Below are 21,804 nucleotides of genomic sequence, written 5' to 3'. Positions count from 1 at the left end.
CCCCCTCCCTTACCCCTTAGCATTTGCTCTGTTTCTCTGGCTAGAGTCTTCCAAGACCTCAAAGTCCAGGCCTTCTGACATGTGGCTCCCCAGGAGGCCTTTTATCAGCAGAACAGTCCTTTCTCTCGTCTGGTCTGGGCTGAAGCTTTCCGGTAAAACCAGTGCCACAGATAACCCAGCTCCTCAGCTAATCGCCCTGCACAGACCCTCAGAGCCACCCCCTCACCCCCACCTCCCACCCTCCCCCTGCCTGGTTTCACAAATTTTTGCCCAAAGTAAGGAATAAGAACAATAACATCAGCAGTAGCAACTTCCTACATGTTAGGCACCGCTCGATATATTTTAGGTACACTAACTCATTAAATCCCGTAATAATCCTCTGACCTAGGCATTATTATTATTCCTATTTTAGTTCATTTAGGGGAAGGGGGGGTTAATATTTCTTTAGGGCCAACTATATGCCAAGCATTGTTAAGCTTGCACAATCAGAGAATAAGTGATCTGCTAGGGTCCATCACAGAGCTGGGAAGTAAGGAATAAGAATCTGGACCCGGGGGCGCCTGGGTGGCTCAGTCGGTTAAGCGTCTGCCTTCGGCTTGGGTCACGATACCAGGGTCCTAGGATCGAGTCCCACATCGGGCTCCCTGCTCAGCGGGGAGCCTACTTCTCCCTCTCCCGCTCCCCCTGCTTGTGCTCTGTCAAACAGATAAATAAAATCTTAAAAAAAAAAAAAAAAAAAAGAATCTGGATCCAGGTCTGCAATGGCCTGGCCTATGGTTCCCCTTCCCCACGGTCTGCAAGGGGGAACAGAGTGGCTGCACAAAGACAGCCCTCTCTCCCTCTTCCTCCAGCATCCTTCTGTTAACGTCTGTCCTCTGTTTTTATTACCACTATCCACAAACGGTGCCAGATTCCTCTCTCAACTGTGCTCCCTCACTCTCTGGGCCTCCCAGCCAGTTTTCATGGAGGAAATCCTAAAGCCTACAGCAACAATGTAAACAAAGCCAAAGAAGAAATTGGGACCCTTCAAGCCAATAAAATACACGAAGAGGCTGACAGGTGTCACCTGAAGTGCCCAACCCCCTTCTAAATCCCTGGGGTTTCAAGATCTGAGGGGTCCTCAGCTAGGGACCAGAGGGTTACTGCCTCTGGGGAGGTTTTTTGGCCAGCTGTAGGGGGTGACGCCACCAATGAAAGTGAGCAAGTAACTGAAGGTCAGAATGTGAGCCCTATGTTCTGGGGGCTCATGGAACAGGCAATAACAGATGAGGCCTTCCTGGGAAATGGGTACGTGGCCGGGGAAGCAGAGGGGCACTCCCAGCAAGGCCAGAGGGTCAGAAGCCCTCCACTGAGCCAGAGCACTGAGCCCACAAGCTGAAACTCCGTTTACTTCACCTGGCCCACCCTACACAAGCTCCAGGAGGGCAGGCCTGCGTCAGATTTCTCTCTGAACCCTCAGGGCCAGTCAAAAGTGAGTTCTAGTTAAATGTTTCCGGAATAAATGATCAAACCAGGCATCATTTTAGAGACCAGACTGTTTGAGAGATCCTACTCAGACAAGGGAAGAGGACTCCAGGAGAGGGGAAGTGAGTTTGCTCAGAGGCAGGCACACACTTTAGAGTCCAGATCAACATCCTAATCCATCCAGAAACGTTTTCACCTGTACTTCATTTACTGACCCCTGGAACACCGCTAAGTCATGTAAATTCAACAGCTCAATCTTCAGTAGGCACGGTCCTATTTTACAGAGCAGGAAGTTCAGCAACTGGTTTCCCCACGGGTCCCTGCAGGCAGGCCCCGCATACCTTCTTTCCTCAAACAAGCCACATTCTCTAACAAAATGTGTTTACTCTGTTGTTCTCCACCCTGGAACTGTTGGATTCATGTTGAAGTTTGCGCTCCAGCATCCTTCACAGATGGGGACCGCCGGTTAAATGCTCGCCCGACACCCTGCACTTTGTATCTACACGGCTCTTACCACAGTTCTACCGTTTACACTATGTGTGTAGATTATCTACTGGCTGTGGGGGTCTTTCCCACCAGACTGTGAGCTCCAGCGCGGCGGGCACCATGTTCGCTCGCCCACCTCTATATGCCCAGCACTTGGCCCAGTGGCAGGCACTCGGTGGCACACGGTAAGTATCTGCTGGATACGTCTTTGTATCTGCAGGCTGCCGGAGTAGGGGAAGGTGGGATCCGAACTCTTGTCTGCCGGCCTCGGGTCGGAGCGATAGGGGTACTGGGACTTAGGCTGACCACGCTGCGGCGAGAATGGGCGGCGCGAGGGGGTACAGAGGAGGCGTTCTGGCGTCCATCCTACCCTGGACTGCTGCCGGGCTCCGCACCCCACCGCCACCTGTCGCCCCTCCGCGCCCAGGTGTGGGCCCGCGAGGGCTAACGCGGGCTGGCGGCACTTACCTGCGCGTGGCGGGACTCCGCAGAGGCTCTCTGTGAGCCTCGGGGGACTGCCAGGGACTGGGGTATCCGCCACACCGAACCCGGGATCCTGGCCAGCACTCGGCCCCGCACGGGAGGACCGCGCGGGACAGCGCCTGCTCTCGCGACGCAAGGCCCTCTCCGCCCTGCTGCCCTGGGAGGAGCCCGCCCCGCCCCGCCCCGCCCCCGAGCGCCGAGGGGGGCGGGCCTAAGGTGAACTTGACCCCACGCTCCCCGGGCGCCCCGCCGTGGGCGGAGCCAGAGGAAAACTCAGCTCTGCGCCCCGCCCCTTCGGTAGGGGCTGTCCCTAAGGGGGCGGGGCCCTGCGCCCCGCCTCTTCGAAGCCCCGCCCGCCCGCCCCACCCCCACCCCACCTCTGCTCTCCCCCAGTGGTCTTACTGTGTTGTGTGCCTCTCTGCTTTTAATTTTCCTGTTTTGTATTCCCGTTTTATTTCTTATTTTTATTTCTTATAATTATTTTCTTATAATTATTTAATCTTATTTTATTTCTTATAATTATTTATTTTTATAAGATTGAATTAAAAGATATAGCAAAGTAATGCATGAACACTCTTTACAAAATAAAGTTATCTAAATGTTCTTATAATGAAAGCAACAGGCCCTTCTCCCTTGCTTCCTACACACAGCCTTTTATATCAGTTCCTCCATTTAGTTCTTCTGGTGGTCACCCCCTTATCGCTAAAAAAATAAGCTTACATAGCGATTTCTTGATTTATCTATTGACTTTCTGCCATGTTAGATGAGGATTTACTCTCTTTCTGTGCCCCTGCTTCCCTTCTCCTGACAAATTTACACCTCTGTTCTTAAGTCCTGCCCTGGTGAGCTCTGAGACCTCAAGGCAGGAGTAGAGGAAGGTTTTCTGGGACCTGCAGCTAATACAATTGTGGCTGCAGGGAGAAAGGAAGGTTATTTTAGAAAGGCCTACGGAATTAAGGCTTGCAAATGAACATTTATTTGTAATGAGCAAAATCCTGAGACCTAGGAAATTCAGGTCTCTGTCCCCTGATGATGAGGGAACAGAAGGCTAACTGAAGACAAAGCACAAGCTGACACCCTGCAACCTCCCCCCCCACCCCCCATTCCTGGGTGGGACATGTGTGACATTCTTCCAGGAATCTCCCAATTATCTTAATGTTAATGCCTTGCCAAAGGGAAAAACAACCTTATCTTGATAATAGTCAGGCCTCCAGTATCCTGAGGGTCTTCTTTAACATATGAAAATCCTTTTGAAACCTCCCTTTTCCTTACTTCCCCCAACTCCCGAGTATATAATCAGCCACTCCTCAAGACCCCGGTGCAGCAACTGTTTCTGCCCATGGGTGTTGTCCCTGTGCTTTAATAAAACCACCTTTTTGCACCAAAGACATTGGTCCTCGGCTCCAGACCTCAACCCACCAAACCTCACCTATATTCCAAAACCCCATCACTGGGACCTTCTTAGATAATTTACTTCCTGAATTTGCTTCTCCAGTGTGGGCAGTCTTCCTCTGCCCATGCAGAATCCTCCACAACTCCCAACCCTCTCAGGGGTCATGGGGTGAAGGTCAAGATTCATCTGTTTCTGCCAATGGGATTCCTTAATGAAGTGAACTAGAGTGTGCAAGAAAGAGAGGAGTCGAGAATGATGTCAAGGTTTTGTGATTGCTGCACAGCTTTTCCTAGCATCAGTGACAAGTTCTTACTTAACTCTAGTAGGAAGAGAGGTTTATAAAGCTGGCTCTGGGCCCCTGCCTGGTCACAGTGCTCCAATGAGGTTGGCTGGACCTGCTCACTGTCCCCACTTTAGAAGGGCTCGTACTTATCCCTCTTGTATCAGTGCACACAGCTAGTCCCCAGTAAGTGCCCAGGTGAAAGGGCTTGGTCCCCCCTCCTCACTCAGATGGAAGAAACAGTGTCCCCACCCTCCCTGACACCGCTTCTCTCTTCAGGGTTCAGCCGTTTCCCCTTCCTCTGCTCTGTCTTCTCTTCTGCTCACTCTCTTTCCCTTGCCCAGCTCCTGAGGGTAGAGGACTTGGGAGTAACTCCAACTGAGGATGTGAAATGTGGCTCTACAAGGTGATTTTGGGCAAAGTTACTTTTCCAATCCAAGCCTGTTTCCTTCTCTGAAATTGGAGATAACAATCTCTACCACATTCAGTTTAGGGGAGGATTAAGTGGCTTAACAGCCATGTATACAAGGATTTTTTCATTTTTAAAAATTTTGTTTCTCTAACTCACAAATTTTAAATATTAAAATTAAACTTATTGAATATGAAAATTAATTGCGCTTCTCTTTTTTATTGCCCCTGGATTTTGTGTCATACTTAGAAAGGCCATTCATTCCCACTCTAAGATTTTTTTTTTTTTAATTCAAGTATAATTACCTTTGGATGTTCTTTTATTCATAACTCAGTTTGTCTCCTAGCAGAGTAGAGGGAGGCACATGAGAAAGGTTAGGGACTTCTAAGAATCTGTGTAGCATGTTTGTACCATAGGTTGGATTAAAATGAAGGGCTAAATCGGGGTGCTTGGCTGGCTCAGTCAGTGGAGTGTGTGACTCTTGATTTTGGGGTCTTGAGTTTGAGCTCTACTTTGGGTGTAGAGATTACTTAAAAAAAAAAAAAATCAAAGGCTAAGTCATGCTGAGTCAGAGTCTTGACCCTGGACACAAAGAACAAGAGGGATACTCGGCAGTGACTTCCCCACGCAAGGGACTCTTCTTTTCCCGGGGTAGAGAAGACTAAGGCTCCTCTAGAAGGATGCCTGTCTTCTGGGCACGAAATAGTGTCTCCTAGTGGTAGGAGGTAAGACCCTCACACAATAGCCATGCTTACTCTAACCTAAGTGGGGGAGGAGCTGAACTCTTCAGAGAGACTGGAGAGACAGCTCCTAATATTTTAGAAGGGGAATACATATCTAGATCAGAGTCATGTCCTTTGCTTGAGGGCAGGAAGGGCAGCTACTGGATTTTGGATTTAATGGGGATAAAACTTTTGGTAACTTTCATTTCTCCTGAATCCTATCATCATGATGGCTCAGGAAGGAGGAGAATTTCACATAGAGGGTGTCTCAGTTTGGGTGCCTTGGAAGCAGATCCTGAAACAAGGATTCAAGTACGATTGGTTTATTTGGGAGATACAGGGAACACCAGCAGAAGAATGGAGAAGGATGAAGAATGGAGGGAAGAAAAGGCAGTCCAGTAAAGGATGAATTGTTAAGCCAGCTACTAGATTGGAGCTTACTCCTGTGAGAAAACTCTAAAAGTTGTAAAGCACATGCCTCAGAATTATTCTACCCAAGAAAAGGCTGTAGGTGGGAGGTCTCTAAAGAGAAAAAACTGGAACGGACAGATTAGCTCATTTTTGAACATTTTTCAAATTATTTCTAGGCATAAAAATGTGGTCACCCAGTGAGATCAAGCTGTAACACTGTGTTTACTTTCCTCCTATCACCTAACAACGGTGTTATGACAAAGTTTCAGTAGGAGCATTTGGGGCAGTAACCAATGTGCAGATAGCTGAGAGTCAGTGTCTCAGGCCTAGAAGTGTGTCCTGAGGACATTCTGGAAAACCCGCTCTCAGACAGATTGTGATGGGACTTCAGCTGGATCAGTCTGCATTTGGATGAACGCATAATCTTGACTTCTGAGCTCTCACAAGAAAGGGCATGCTTTGGCTGAGTAAAAGTAACACATAAAAAAATGTGACTGGTGGACTTTTAAGATGACCAACGAGGGCAAACTTTTCAATCACTGTAAGTACTTCAGAAGATGGGTGTTTTCTCACAAGCAGTGAACAGATAATGCCAATGCCAAGTTTTTCTTATATGGCCTCTCAAGCAGGCTTCCACGAGAAAGTTGTCATTTTGTCAACCTGGCTTCATCAGCCATACTTGCTATTGAACTGAAGTGATCCTTTTAAAACATGAGACCGTTCCCAATATGCCCCTGATTATAAGCCCCCCGTGGCTTCTACCACAATTAGGGTCAAATCCCAGGTCCTTCTCAATTGCCTCCAAGGCCCTCATGAGATCTTCCCCGACAAGCTCCTCCTGACATTGTCTTCTGACAATGACCCCTGGGCATTCCTTGCCTCCAGTCTCCTTGGCTTTGCTGTGTCCCTGTTGTCCCTGGAACACACTGGGTCTGTTTGCACCCCAGAGTTACTGCACGCTTATTCTCGCTGATTAAAATGCTACACTCCCCCGACTCATAAGGGAACTTGCTCAATTCACCAACTTTCTAATAGACCACTAACTGACAAACAGACACTCTCATACTATCCCATTCATAGCACTTATTATCTGTCATTGGGATAGATTTTTAATTATTATTTGTGTAATAAATAAGTATAAGGTCCAAAAAGGGCTGACTCTCTATGTATTTTTTTCCCTGACATATCCCCACACTTAGAACAAACAGTGCCTGATGCCCAGTAGGTACTTAATAAATATTTGTTGAATGAATCAATCAATTGAATTGACTGAACAAAAAATATAAGCAAAATCAGTAAATACATAGTTCAAAAATATTCTAGAATGAGGACTTCCAATGACTCCAGATTGGATTGGAGCAGAGTGAGAAAAAATAAAATAAAATGAAGTGGTTGAGATGCATTATATAATCAGATTCATAATTACAGGTGAGTACTGGAGTGAGGACCTTTGCTATTTTGTCTTTGACCCCATGTCTGTGTTAAATATTTAAGAAAAGGCTAGCTTAAAAGGCTTCATACTCATATAAAAGTAGTAAGAAGAAAGAAGTTTCCCCCAGTCATTTTAATAATTCAGAATGGTGTTCTGTGGCTTCTGTTGGCATTTGAGGGCCCAAGATGGTAACTGCTTACCCGAAAATAGAGGCCTTGATCAAATATTTAAGATCTCACTTATTTTCATTTTCTGCATATTTTTTTTATTCCTGTGTCCCACTTCTTTTTACCCATTCTGCAGCTGCACAACTCACACACTAAAGCTAATAGAAATGTTTCATGGATTATTAAATGCGGCTAAACAATGAGCTTTTGCTAGAACATAAGGCCAAACTGGGGCCACTTTGTCGTTCTAACAAACTAATTTTTCCTTGAAGGTGCAGGCTATGAATTTACAGAGGCCTCTCCCCTGTATTCCAAAGTTTCTTAAGGCAGATGCTTGTCTGCTGCAAAGAGATTTTGAGGTGGAAAACAAAGACTCCCTAAAAACAGATTTTCACAAGTGGTGCAGTTAAGCAGTCTTAGAATCAAGAACAGTTGAAGTCACAGAATAATAAATGCACCCTTGAAATTATGGCAAGATGACACGAAATGGTACCTGCTTGGCTAATGAAAACATTGTGCTCTGGTACCAGCAGCAGTGGAATGGGTTTCGGTTAGCGCCTACCTAGGCTTAGTTGCCTAAAGAATGTTCGAGCACCAGCACCCCAATGCTGTAAATTATCTTTCCTAATGGAGCTTTTATATTCTACCACTGTAGCTAGAACTCTCATTCAGGCTTTGATGTCTGTCTGGGCCCACTTGGTCCAAAGAAGCCCTCTGAAGGAGGTCAAAGTCATATAATACATTGTTCACAATGGAAAGCACTTTAGGAATAACCCATCATTTTTCCATGAGGAGAGAGTACCCAAAGACGTGAGGTGATTTTCTCAAGATCACACACAGCTGGTCAGAGATGGGGTTGGAGTATCAGTTGTTGTTGTTATAAGCAACAGAAACAGTCTCCACTAACTGAGTAGAAGGAGTTTATTGGGAGGGTTGGCCCTTCAGAATGTAGAGGAAGGTTGGGGACCCAGGCTTAGAAAGGGATGGGAAGAAAGCAGTTCTGAGAAGCTTGAAAGTGAAAACTGTAGGAATTATCTCTTAGCAGAAACTGCTGGGCTCGTCAGAGTGCCACTGCAGGGATAGGGAATTCAATTCTGGCCACTCGTGCGTGGCTCAAAGTCCTGGGAGAGACTGTCTGATTGGCCACGGCGAGGATATGCTCCTCTGGCTATCCTGGGGAAGGTGTCCGCAAACGCCTTTGAATCTGGATATTGAGATGAGGCGCCTGACTTTACTCTCTCACTAAGACTCTCGTAGTGGAAAAAGGCAAATCCCCAAAAAGAACCCTGAAGATGCTTTTAGGAGGAATTCAGGGATGCCAGGAGCCAGGATACAATGAAACCCTGGATGTAGTTTAGAGGGGTAGACTCCTGTGTGGATAGAGGTGGTCATGAGAAGCAAACAGAAGAAGTCTGCTTGGGATTAACAGGAAGGAAGGTTTTGCTTTCCAAACACAGGAGCTCCTCATCCCTTTCCTCTTTCCTTCTTCTGTCTTGGAATGTGGATATGACCCTGGAGGCCAAGCAGCCATCTTGAGTCTATGAGGTGACAAGCATGAATTCAAAAGTTACTTGCTAAGGATGGCTGGGTGGATACATAGGAGTCTGATATACTAAATATACCACAGAGCTGCTGTACCAGCTCTGAACTGCCTACCTGCAGACTTCTTACTTTGTAAGAATATTAAAAACTGGGGCGCCTGGATGGCTCAGTTGGTTAAACGGCTACCTTTGGCTCAGGTCGTGATCTCAGGGTCCTGGGATTGAGCCCCAGTTGCATCGGGCTCCCTGCTCAGCGGAGAGTCTGCTTCTCCCTCTCCCTCTGCCCCTTCCCCTGATTGTGCTTGCTAGTACATGGGCATACATTCTCTCTCTCAAGTGAATAAAATCTTAAAAAAAAAAGAAAGAAAAATAAAAACCAGGCCACTATACTTGGGTATCAGTAACGTGCACACTTGCATGGTCTGATAACACAAATTGGTCCCAGAACTCTGGTCTCTCGGTTCCCTATGCAACACCATTCCTGTTCGGTTTACAAGGACAGGATTCCTGCCTTCTAGGAGCTTATGGCTGAAGTGAGGCTAAAATAATATTCTTAAGCAAGTAAAGAGCAAGAACCTGTGATGTATAATACATTCTGAGCAGTAAGGAACAGATGACAATGGTAAAGACATTGTCTAAGGCCAGCCCTTCTGCCCAGGCCATCGCTCCCTCCTCCATCCCTGGGCTCTGACTGGACTACCACCATTCTCTTCTGCATCTTTACGTGTGCCTCTCCTCTGCTCCTTCCTCTTCGCTCAAGGAGACTCAAGTCTTTCCCATCACAATGGCCTCTCTAATAGCCAATCTCTTGCCTTCTCTTCTTATCCAAACTTCTCAGAGGAGGAATCTGTCCATACCTTTTCTCTTCTCATTTAATCCTCAGCCCAGAGCATCTGGTTCCTGTCCCTGCCTCCACACTGAAATTGCTCTGCTGTTTGCTAACTCTCGTGGGTAAATCTTTGTCCTCATTTGGCTGGCCCTGTGTGCTGCCTTCGATAACCCTGGCCACTGCCTTTGTCGACACTTCCCCTCCCTGGGCTCTGTGACCTCACATTCTCCTAGTTTTCTTCTTACCTCTTGGAGTGTGCATACTGTCTTGCAGAATCTACTAATCAAGGCATCAGAGCACACCCTAGCTAACGGGAGGACACTGTACCTCCCTCTCCCTAGAAACTGAGTCATGAGCAGAGAAAATCACACTGAAAATGGTGACATTCTTCCATTTTCACGATGTTGTCTTTGCGGAGTTGTTGAAGAGCTCCCACCACCCAGGGTCCCAGAGCTGCCAGGTTCCTGTCTGCCCCCTGCCTGGTTCTTCAGCTCCTCTGTGGCCTACCCACAAATCTTTTCTTTTACGTTAGCCAAAAATTAGTTTCTGTTGCTGGTGCCCAGGGCGGCCTGAGTGATACCTTGGCCTCTGTGCAGATCTCTAAACACACGTGTGCGGAGCAGTGCAAGAGCCTGGTGTGTACCTGTGTCCTCAGGGAGCTCACTCTTCAAGGCTCAAATCAAATATCCCTTCTCTTCCATACAGTGTCTTTCTGATCCATGTCCTTGCAGTCTAACCATGTTTCTCTTTCTGCTTTACTGCCGGGCAAGGTCTTGACCTCCAATGGTCCCTTGGGGCCTGGAGCACTCAATGGCCCCTTCATAGTCAACTCCAATGCTCACAGTCAGAGTAACTTGTCCAGGACCAGTCTGCCCAGCTGGGCTACATGCTGGCCCTGCTCACTAACCTACTATCTCCTAAATGGTGCTGACTCCTCTCAGGTGAGAGCTTTACAGATGATAGGACTCCTTATGACATAGTCAGCTCTTGACTTGGTTCTATCATCTGAGAAGGAGCTGGTAAGAAACACTCAGGCTACAGAGCTCCCAGAATGAGAAGGTCTTGTTCATTCTCTCCTCCCTCCCACATTCCTGCTGCCTATCCATGCTTGTTTGGTTTTCCATGAAGCAGACACTGAGATGGAGTTAAAGGTGCAAAAAGTTTACAGGGGAGGGACACCCATGAAAGAGAAGGGTCAGAAGCACGACCGGACCGGGCAGCCAGGAGGACATGAATCTTCACCGGCTCAAACAGCTCTGGAGCACAGATTGCCCACTAGAGGAGTTCTGTGTTGGGTAGCATTGGCCAGGCATTGGGTGGGGTCTGCCCTGAGAGAGCTCCACCTTGGCTTGGAAACTGGAGCAGACCCTGAAGAAGCTAACAGCCAAAGGCTGCCAGGAAGCCATGCCCCTCCCACTAGGGAAGCACAACTTCCTGAGCATCTCCGGGTCTGCCACAACCAGTATTTGTCTGTGGGAGCTCATGGAGTGGCCTACCTCCCCACACAGCTCGTGGCTCTGTGCCAAAGTTTTTGGCAAAGTGAGGCAGAGGTTAGGGTTGTATGTGTAGCAAGGGAAAGTTTTTATCCATATCCCAGATAGCTAGAACTGAAGCCTCACCACTGAGTTCTTGTTCCCTAGTATCAAAACTTGTTCCCTAGTATTCCCAGCTGGGAAGCTTGGCTCTGTGTCTTTCCCTTCCCTGCTGGACCCTGCCCTGTCCCCTTGCCCATAGCTCGTCTTATGCTGTGCAGGCTGGTAATATCTGAACAGTGCTGTGCTCAGAGGCCTCACCAGCTGCATGAGTGAAGGAATGAATGGCATACAGAATGAGTGAAGGACAGAATGATGGCCCAGAAGAAAGGGTGCAAGAATGATGAAACAGCCTGAGAAAAGAGCAAATTGAGTTAAGATACTTCAGCAACAGAACTACCAATTGAGTCACTTAGGGATGAAATGATCACGTCCAGCCCCCAGGGATTCTTCGAAAAAATCTCTTGACTATTTCATCCAGGGACAGAGGCAGTGTCTTTGCTCTCTCCTGCCTATTCCCCAGTGATGACAGCTATTCTTTTTACTCTGAGTCTTCGGCTTTTTGGGTAAGTCACCATTCTTCCCTCGAAGGCAGCTTTGCTAAATGCACTGAGAGCGCAGATTGTCTGTGAAGGTGGTGTGGCTCCCTGGGTCTCAGACCAAAGGTGGTAATTGACTGCACTACCCATGAGCCCTTCTGTCCATCTTTATTGCTTCACACGCTGCCCAGATGGCACCTGAGCCTCAAGCCTCCAGTTGGTCGGAGCTCAGTGGCCCTCAAGGGAAGGAGAGTAGGCTGGCTGCTCTCTTCCACATGGTCCTGTAATGACTTAGAGCCATGCACTAATTGGCCTGTCTCTCCTTGGGCAGTTCCAGAGACTATAATTGGGACTGATTCCGACAGTCTGCCCCATTAGGAGGGCATGCTGCAGGAATACACCCTAGAGGAGGAGATCATTTTCCCAAGATCATTTTCAGAAAGGGCAAATGGAACTTCACACTAATGCTTTGCTCAAGACTCCTCCTATTTTTTCTAAGAGGAAGAAGTATGAAACGCATTAGTAACTACCTATGCATTTGCAGTTCTCATGTCCTGAGTCAGTCAGCTTAGGCTACATTATGCCGTGATAACAAACAACCCCACATCTCATTGGCTTATGAAAACGAAGGCCTCTGTCTTGCTCAAGCTACATGTCCATTATGGGTCAACTACAGCTCTGCTCCACTTCAGGTGTATGCATGGGCCTTCTTGGGGTCATTGCCTCATGGCAGAGGGGAGAGAGACGTGGAGAACCATTAGCCGGCTCTTCCTGCAGAAGCAACATGGCCTTTCCATCCATCTTTTATTAACCCAAGCAAGTCATGTGCCATTTCCAAGTTCAACAGGCTCTGGATATACAGTTCTCCCATAGGTTACAGACCCCATGTCTGTTCCCCCAGGGAAGGCTAATATTGTGACCCATAATGTATAGAACCCCTAGCATTCACAGTGAGGAGTCGGGCGAGGAGTCTAGCTTAGATGATCTAGTAAGCTGTCAGGTGTGCCGAAGACTCTGCACCTGCCGGCGAAGGAGGTGATGCCTCTACAAACAACATGATTTAGTGACCATGGGCCCAAGGTCTAGTTTGATTTCTACCTCTGCTTGTATGACCTTGAGCAAATTGCCTAACCTTTCTGAACCTCTAAATGGGCTATTAATATCTACCTATTAAGGCTGTTGTGAAGATTGAATAAGGTATTTGGCAGATGCATAATACATCAGAGATTTTATTGTGATAAAGTAGTTCACACTTGCCTTGGGCAATTTGGAAAACTCAGAAAAATAAGAAGAAACAAATAACACGAAAGTATTTCTTGCCACCCAAAAACAGCCAGTGTTAAAATTTTGGCATATTTCCTTCAAAAGATGAAAGCATGCTATTTTTAAAGCTGCAGCTGTTTCTGCATTTGGGCACAAGGACAAGTAATATATTTGTTTGGGAAGACACCTTAATGGGCTTATTGAGCTCCCCTCCCTTGCTTTCCCTGGCTAGTCTGGAAGGGAGACGTTGAAAGAAAAGTTTTCTGAATTCTCTGCATACTAAGCAAACAGAAGTTTTTTAGTCCTGGGTTGAAAGCAGAGAGGAAAGGAGGTTCCATTTTTGAGGCTCTGGAAATTGGAAAAGGAAGGATGTGAACCCAGCGGGCAGCCCAGGGTTATTTGAGACAGAGATACACAGAGGGAGAAAGTGAGGGATTACCAGAGGGAGATAAGGACAAAGAGGGATGGAATGGAGAGCAGGGGACTGGAAGGACAGAGAGGGACTCACAAATGGGAGCAGGAGAGGAATTGGAGCACACACACAGGCAGGGCATGAACCCCAGCGACAGCAGCGTCAGCCTGCCTTTTCAGTGACAAGAAGCCAGGCTGATTTTGCTTGTGGGGGCCAGCATGTTCGAGTGAACTTCAGAGACTGAAGCCCAATTTTTAGCTTTCAGCATTTACCTGCCCTCTGATGCAGCCTGCCCTTACTGTCCTCAAAACTTTAGGACAATAGTCTGTTTCCCGAAACAGCCTGATGTTGCTGGTGCTTTGGGGAAGGCAGGAGAGGGGTCCTTGTCTGGAGAGGGTTAAAGTGGCTTAGGGAGAGGAGCAGGGTACGGTGGGACTGAGCTGAAATCTCTCAAGGGGATTGATAACTGGGCCAAGAGGAGGGTTTGGAATAAGAAGCCAGGGGCAACCCCTAGAAAAAGGACATCCCCTTTTCTCAGAGATTCCTTGAAATCTCAGGGAGGAGGATTTGGATACCTGTTTCTCTAAGATTGAGGTTTGAGTTATACATAGATATTTTATTTTATTTTTTTAAGATTTTATTTATTTATCTGACAGAGAGAGAGGAAGAAAGAGAGCACACAGCAGGGGGAGTGGGAGAGGGAGAAGCAGGCTCCCTGCCCAGCAGGGAACACGATGCAGGGCTTGATCCCAGGACCCTGGGATCATGACCTGAGCCGAAGGCAGATGCTTAACCCACTGAGCCACGCAGGCGCCCGTATACATAGATATTTTAAAAATTCTGTTAATTGGTATGTATTAAATACCAAATATAGTCAAATACCACGATGGCTTTATATTGATAAATACATATCTAACATAGTCGAAATACTGTCCCCATACTGTATATCCCACTTTTTCTCGTAAGCATTATATTTCAGACGTTCTCCCACATCATTAAAAACTCTCCGTAATCATCAGTTTCTGGCATTTACTTTTCAACAGCCATTGTGTGGCTCTCCCTCTGCTGACCCTCCCTGGACCTCCTCCAGGCGCCTCCCGCCCACCAGCTTTGTTTTACGGATTCTTCTCAGCGGAGCTAGAGGAGGGGCCTCTGACACGGTCCCTGTTGGGCTCAATTATGGAAAACATGGCCCGAGTCACGAGATGAGTGATTGCTGTGTCCCTCCCGCCTGTTACAGGAGCCATCACGAAGATGCTTCCAGAGTGCAGGCCCAATTTTGTTATTTGCCATTGTGGTTAATGAAAAGATGAAATTGGAGCCTATGAGCATAACATGTAGGCAGCACCATAATTAGCCCTTTGGAAGGTGAAAGATCCACTTTAAAATAAAAGAAAATAGCTTTACTCCCACAATGAAATGGCTGCAATTTTCCAGCTAATGCAGAACCTGCAGTATTTCTGTAATTATATCCCCTAGGTCTTCTATTCACTGTAATCTCTCCCTTTCTTTTTCTCTCTTTTTCCTCTCACTTTCTTTTTTACTCCTAAGTAAATTCCATTTGGTAGAAAGAAGGCTAAATAGTATTATTTGCAAACAGGAGGAAAAAGCTCTTACCCACATGATGAATACATTTTATTTTGGAAGGGAAGAAATAAAAGGCCAAATAATTAAGTCCTGATTCTGGCAGAGTCGTGCTTTCCTCAAATTCAGCCAAACCTACACAGGTGACTCCTGGCCTTGTTTCTTCATGAAAGGACAGATGCCCTGAGGAGGAAAGGTAGTTTCCTGGCGGGGGCGGGGTGGGGGGGGTGGTGGGGTGGGGGGTGGGGGGGTGGTGGTGACTGAGAGCCACAGCAAACCACAGGGAGGAGGAGGCCGCCGAGGGAGTGGGGCCAGACAGCCCGGGCTCTGCCCCAGACCACACCTCCAGACCATCACCTTGCCTCTCTGTGCCTCACTTTTCTTACCGGTGAAATGGCTAAAGCACCCTGCCTTGCAGCCCGTCGCCAGCATAGGAAAGTGCCCAGCACAGTGCCCGAATCCTGGTCAGGGCTCAACAACACTCATTACTCCTTTTACCCCGTGGCCATTGACTGAACGAACCTTTAACACAGACCCAGAGCACCTGAGCCGAGGATGACTCCCTAGCTACAGAAGACTTACGGCTCCAGGAGTCTAGAAGATGGCCAGAGTGAAAAGCTTTTGATTTTCTCAAAGCAGCACATTGAGGAGCTTTGCAGCAAACAATCTTGCAAGACAGGTGCTGTTTCTCTGGTTTACACTGCAGGAGACAGAGATTCAGCAACTCGCCCGAGGCCACGCATCTTGTAAGTGGCAGAGCCAAGACTTACACCCTGTTCTAGCTGATGCTGGAGCCTCCGCTCATTTCTCTGCTCCTTTGCTCCCTGGTTCCACTGTGTACTAATTTTTCATCTGCAAGATGGCCATGTTGCTTGTTGAAGTGGTCAAGTGCATGGCCTTTTGTTATCAGACAGGCCTGAACTCAAGCTCCAGACCTCCCATCTCCCAGCTGTGTGACTTTGGGCAAGGAACCTAACATCCCTGGGCTCCATCTGAGACATGAGGACCTGGATGGAACCTATCTCATAGATGCTGTGGACATAAAAGAAGACAGTGCTTGCAGAGCAAGTGTGCACTATGGCTGGCATCTTGTAAGCATCTAGTAAAATAATAGCTTTAATGACAGATCTCCCCTACGCTGTCGGGAAGTTTCCTTGAGGTCACAGACACAAGACTTTCTGACTTGGGAAGCCTAGATCCACATCGGCCCAAATGTCGTTCCACCAACCATGGCCCTCCTGGTAATCATGGCCCTTGTGACTAGGTATGAGAAAACCATCCCCACACCTTTTGAGGCTCTGGGCTCTGAACCATCCCCAGACCTGGTGGGGCAGTTACCATATGAAAATGTTTGCATGAGGCTCAGCAGCGAGTGCAGAAGCTTAAGCAGCAATCCCCTTCCTGATTAGTTTCACTGCCGAGCCTAGTCAAACCGAGTCCGTTCCCTCAGCACAGGCAGCACGGAGACCTGGCAGGGGCAGCGGGGGTGGGGCTGGGGGGAGCGCCTGATCTGTGATTAAAAATTCACTGCAGATCATCAGCCAACAAATCGTGCCCTTCTGGAAGACTAAAAATTGACTGCAGTGTCAATTTACTGCCCCAGCCTGGGAATCTGTGCCCTGGTCTGGGGATAGAGAGATCAGTGTCATTACCAGCCCCGAGAGTCAGGTGGTAGTGGAGGTCAGACCAGGCAGGGCTGGAAAGGTGGTAGGCAGATCTATGGGGGCCAGGGTTCCTTCCTTCCCACAAATATTTTTTTTTAAGTCTTTATTTAAATTCCATTAGTTAAAAATACAGTGTAATACTAGTTTCAGGTGTACAACACAGCGGCCCAACACCTCCATTCAATACCCGGTGTTCATCACAACAAGGGTACTCCTTCATCTCTATCACCTATTTCAGCTATCCCCCCACTCAGCTCCCCGCTGGTAACCATCAGTTCCACAAATAATTCTCGAGTCCCAGTTGAGCCACGTTGTGGTCTAGGCTCTGAACTAGGGAATGAATCTGACCCGGTCTGGCCCCAAGGGGTACAGAGAAGTTAAAGGGCAATGACACTCATTAGTCAGCCGTGATAAAAGTAAGCACAGGTGCCATGGGAGCCCAGAGGGGACCTCAGCCTTGGTGGTGGTGGTGGCGGCGGCAGAGGAGATGTCCAGGAGAATCTTCCAGAACAAATGACCTCTGAGCTGAGCTGTGAGGAGTGTTGGACAAACAGAGGTGGAATTTAGAAGAGCCTAGGCAAGGGCCCACTGACACTCGGGGCATCCAAATAATTTGGCATGAGTGGAAGGAGAAGTGGCACACAGGGAGGGCAAGAATGGAAAAGGTGAAGTCAAAGAAGCTGGCTAGGGCTGGCCATGAAGCATCCTATAAGCCAGCCCGCAGTGAGAGGAATGAGTCAGGCCCGTGGCCTGATGGCCTTAAATCCTGATTCTGCTGTTTAGCAGCTGTGTAGCTGTGGGCCAGTTTCTCATGCTCAAGGCTCAGTTTCTCAGCTACATAAATGGGAATTCTAACATCTACCTCATGGGGTAAATCTTTTTTTTTTTTTAGACACTTTCTTTTTCCCAAGCGTGAGGATTGGGGAGAATGTGGGACAGGAAAACAAGCAGGCCAGTGTCTGGCCAGGGACCCTTTCCTCTCTGGGAGAATCATCTATTGCCAAGCCCTTCGAAACTCACAGTGTAGCTGGAACCACAGAACCCGTAGTCCGCCAGTCTAGCGTCTCCGTTGGGGTGTGAGGTTGCGGGGGCCCCTCTGTGTTTGTACAGCTTGGAGGCAGTCACAGTCATCAGCCAACCTGCTGTGTGGGCCACTTGGTTGAGGCCCTTGCCTTAGGAAGAACGGATGTTTCCAGGCTGAATGAATGTTTATGGGTTTTATTTATATCCTCTTACCAGAACAAAAGTTCTTCAAAGGGGCGAACAGGGTGCCCTGAAGCACCCAGCAGGCCCTGGCATGGAGCGCCGTAGGCGCTGGTTGCCTCCCAGCAATGCCTGCCCCACTGAGTACTGGGGAAAGCCCCAGATCACAGGTCCGGGAGCTTATCCTGGGAAGCAGATCTTCCCATTGCCCTCCAGTGTACTACTCCCATCTGCCCCCAGGGAAGATGGCAGGCTTGGCCAAGCATGCGGGGGTTTGCTCCACCTTCTCAGAAGGGCTCCCTTCCTCACTCAGGGTAGCACGGTGCCATCTTGTCATAGTGCCGAGGCCTGGGGCAGACAGGTGGTGGGATAGGGGCTTCCTACAGCCACCGGAGGGGGGCCACCTCATGTAGCTATGGCTTCTGATGTGCTGACAGCCATCTTTGCTCTCATGCTTCCAACCGCTTTAGCTCCTCTTCAGGAAGCCCATCCCGAACTCTCCTGGCCTCCTTCTCACTTTTCATAGTACCGTTAACAGCAGCATCTGCGATGGGACTTTGTCTCCTCTAGAAGCAATATCTCCAAACTGAAGCTATATCAGCACATGCTCCCTGTCCCAAACCTGGGCCCTCCATCGCCCCTCCATAGCCACCTCCGGAGGTGACTGCTCATCTGCATGGTGGCAGGATGCCTTGAGGAGGTGCTTATGGGCTCACGCAGTGGGCAATCCCTCGCCTCCAAGCCCGCTCTGCACCACTGGGCAGTACTCGCCTTTCCATTCAGTTTGGATTGTGGGAGGGAATGATCATGCTCTGTATTTATATATTTTTTTTTAATTTATTTTTTTTAAGATTTTATTTATTTGAGGGTGAGAGAGAGAGAACAGAGTGAGAGCACAAGCAGGGGGGAGGGACAGAAGGAGAGGGAGAAGCAGACTCTCCACTGAGCTGGAAGCTTGATGTGGGGCTTGATCCCAGGACCCTGGGATCATGACCTGAGCCGAAGGCAGACGCTTAATGACTGAGCCACCCAGGCGCCCCTCTGTATTTATATTTTATTATTCCCTTAAGGTCGATCACAATGCTGAGCACCTACTAGGGACTGAATGAGGGAATTCATGGCAAAGAAAGATCAAAAGTCTTAAGTCATTAAGGATACAATCATACATTGCATTCCTACTCCCTGGTTAGATGCACAGAATGTGGCACTGGCTGCCTGTGTTCTGAGCCCAGATCCACCACTGGCTGTGTGACCTTCAGCAAGTTGTTAATAACCTCTCTGTGCCTCAGTTTCCACATCTGTAATTTTGAGATAGTTATATGATTATTGGATTGAGTATGTTAATAGGTACAAACACAACAGAGACTGCATTTTGGTAAGTGCTACATAAGTTTTTGTTGCTATTATAGCTAAAAATATTGGTTGTTCATTCTCCAGCTTGACTATTCTGGAAAAGAATAATAAAAGGAAAACACTAGCTGGATCCTATTCATTCAAGAGGCTTTGAGGTCTAGGCAAGTGGTTTTGAGGGTTTTTTAACAACTTCGCTGATTAAAGAAAAAGAGAATTTATCCGCGGGCCACACTTTTCCAATCTTGACCAATGTGCAGATTTGATTGTGATCGTGGCTAAAATTGCAAGCTGTGGGGGCCCCAAGAAGCACTGGTGATCCCCAGTCCCCGACCTTGGGCCCACACTAATTTGCCTGCCCGCATTCAAGTCAGCAAAATGGAACAACTCAAAGCAATCAGGACGGTAGAGAAAATCAGAAACATTTTTCCTCCCCTGCGCCTAACAGAAGAGTAGGGTCCCTTAATAGAATAAATAAATTTAGTCATCCATTACTTTAGGACAACAACTAAAATGAAAAAATTGACCTTACATCCCCAAGCAAGGGAAACTCCATTGACAAATTCAAGTTACAACAGGAAGGCAGTCTTGACATCTGATGCTGTGGCTGGAAATGTTAAGTAAATGGACAAGTTTATGAAACAATATGCCAGCTATCAAATCACATCCTCAGTTTCTACAAAAGACTGAAAGAGATATTTCCCATGTATCTGCGTTTTCCTCATTCTCAAATACTATTTCATGGCTGGGCAGAGGGAATTGGGCCTTTTTCTGCTGGAGGGCACTTCTATTCCAGCCAGTCGTCTGTTTCTGCTACAAAAATAGCCAAGATCATTGCGATGGGTTAAGAACAGTTTTGGAATAAGTTCTTCCCCACCCCCTTTTAAATTCATGGCATTCATGCCATGCCAAACCTGCTCAGCATATGAGCCCAGACATAGAGATGGTCCTTCCCAGGAGAGCACCCTGCAGGACTGTGTACCCAGTTAATCACAAAATTATGCACCATTTGTGCTGTTTGCAGTGCTGCTCAAATTCATAAATCCAAACCAATAAAGGCAAGGTGGAAATTCTTTAGCAGGGAGTAGGGATTTTCCTTCCAGTACAGAGAAGTTAAGACATATGCATTCGCTTATACCTGCTTCTCCAGCCAACACATCTCAGCCCAATTTCCAACTGGGTAGCTCCGCAGCCTTAATGAGCTGTAAGGGCGTTCATTTTTGTTAATTTTGCAGCCGACAATTTCTTCACTGGTTTAAGCGGCCTGCAGACTGTGATTTGTTAGTTCTCATTAGAAGGGAAAAGGTATAGTCCAGCACTCCGCGGCTTTCATAAATCACATTTTCAGGTGGCTTTAGCATGCTAGAACATTTCTGAGCGTGGGGCCTGACATGAATAATCCCAAGGATGTGGCTCTGTGCTGGGCAGCAGCTCTCGAAGCCCGTCTACATTCCCATCTGTGATTCACTGAACATTCGTGCTGAGGCACAGACAAAGGTGAATTAGTTCCAGGCAAAAATGCATCGATGCTCTATTGAATAGTCAATTATTAAACACATAATGGAATCCGTGGTTAGCAAGGCGTGCTGAAGATGTGCCATGTTTGCACAATTTCTAGCAGAAAAGGAAGGCTGGCTGGTAGCTTTTGAAAAATGAAGCAATTCAGTGGTATTTAAGGCCAACTTGGAAACACACCACTTTCCTTAGAGGTGAGTGTGAGCTTTCTGTTCATTATTCACACTTAATTCCATTTCTCTTCTTAATTAGATCTCATGGAAGTCAACTCTTAAAACTCACCAGTCAACAATCCTGGAGGGGACGAATAAGGTAGGTTGTCCAAAGTGGTACACCATCCAACAATCTTCACCTTCTGGGTTTGTTTGGGGCTTTTACTCAGCTTATGTGTAAATATGGATGTGTGTGTTCTGAAATTCATAGGGCTTCAAGCAAAATAGTGCATCATGCAGCGCGCCTTCCTGCAGCTTGCCTCTCCCTGGGCTCAAATGCTCAAACGGATGCAAAGCACCATCTAGGAGGCATTCTCTCCAATCTCAGCTGGCTTCCACACTGCCTCAGGCTACCCTGGAATGTGAGAGGCCATTCAGTAGTTGGGATTCAGAAGGTTGTCCTTTAGCCTGAACTGGATTATGAAGGACAAGTTCTGGTATAGGCGTTTCCTTTAACGCTGTCAGGAGTCAGCGGATGCAAGTAGCTCTAGGTTCTGCTATGACCTATGTGTCTTTGAACAAAACACTTCCCCTCTCTGGTTTTACCCATCTGTTAAATGGGTGGGATGATTTAAAAAAATCTTTGGTTGCTCATATACACATTAAGAATCGGATGCCAAGGTTTGGATGCATGTATGGTCTACTGAATAGTCTTACTTGGGGTAGAAATGAGATGATTTCATTTTTTTCTAATATTGTCCTCAACTGTGATATGTTGACTCTTTTTTGTCCTTAGCAACATCTTGGGCAGATTCTACCACTTTTCTGTCACTTTGAGTTATTAGAAATTGAGTTTCAATCTGAAACTCCACTTAGATCTCCTCTCTCCCGCTATGTAGACTTCAAGCACGTGTTAGGGTCTGAATGTTTGTGTCCCCCCGGAAGTCATGTGTTGAAATCCTAACCCCCAAAG

General features: G+C 47.4%; 1 protein-coding gene across 4 annotated transcripts in view; it reads right to left on the bottom strand.

Annotated features, from left to right (window-relative positions):
* The window catches only part of NMNAT3 (nicotinamide nucleotide adenylyltransferase 3), a 113,859-nt gene extending 111,246 nt beyond the window's left edge, over positions 1-2,613 (bottom strand). For all 4 annotated transcript variants that reach the window (XM_032408594.1, XM_032408593.1, XM_032408596.1 and 1 more), the window contains exon 1: positions 2,419-2,613. The gene's annotated coding sequence lies outside the window, so the exon portion shown is untranslated. The remainder of the gene's footprint in view (positions 1-2,418) is intronic.
* Positions 2,614-21,804: the final 19,191 nt, after the last annotated feature.

Source organism: Phoca vitulina, unplaced genomic scaffold, assembly GCF_004348235.1.
Source record: "Phoca vitulina isolate PV1807 unplaced genomic scaffold, GSC_HSeal_1.0 scaffold10, whole genome shotgun sequence".
NCBI lineage: Eukaryota > Metazoa > Chordata > Mammalia > Carnivora > Phocidae > Phoca > Phoca vitulina.
This window is presented reverse-complemented; position numbering and strand designations above follow the sequence as displayed.